This window comes from Morone saxatilis, unplaced genomic scaffold, assembly GCF_004916995.1.
Source record: "Morone saxatilis isolate NCDOM2014 unplaced genomic scaffold, NCSU_SB_2.0 Contig5, whole genome shotgun sequence".
Classification (NCBI taxonomy): Eukaryota; Metazoa; Chordata; class Actinopteri; family Moronidae; genus Morone; species Morone saxatilis.
In genome coordinates this window covers 9,028,433-9,029,044 of record NW_023340095.1, presented here as the reverse complement: position 1 = coordinate 9,029,044, position 612 = coordinate 9,028,433, and positions in this window count along the sequence as shown.

The window sequence follows — 612 nt, the reverse complement described above, 5'->3', positions numbered from 1 at the left end:
GAATTGAGTAAACGTCAGCTTAGCTGTTTAGCCCCGAGTCTCCATCACCGGCTAGCTCCAAACACACTTTTTTTTTTTTTTTTTTTTAGTGTTTAATTGTTTTAATTTTCACTCAAAAATTTTTTTTTTTTTTTTAGTGTTTAATTGTTTAATTTTCACTCAAAAAGCAGAACGGCGGGAAACGCGGAACCTTTCATCCGGTGCACGGCGACGGAAAAACAACCGAATGTAGTCACTCCAAAGCGGCGTAGAAAGGTTTTAATCCATCCTCGCTGGTTCCTCGTTTTGCTGTATCACTGGTCCTCCCCGGCGTTGTTCTGTGTGTGTGTGTGTGTGACGGGGACTGGAGGGGAGGGCTGCTCCTGTAATATGGCGACCGCGCATGGTCTCTGCTGCCAGACATAAAGCAGTCTGGGAGAGAGGCGGGGACGAACCCGACATCAACAGCGCCGGAAAGAGCCGGAAAGAGCCGAGGACAGGGCGCTCCCCTCCACAGCACAGGGTTATATCAGGAGGTCTAGATGGGGGTGTGTTTTATTGTGTTCTAGATTTATTGTGTTTTTATCATTGTATAATTATTTTATTATGTTTTATATTATATATTTTTATATT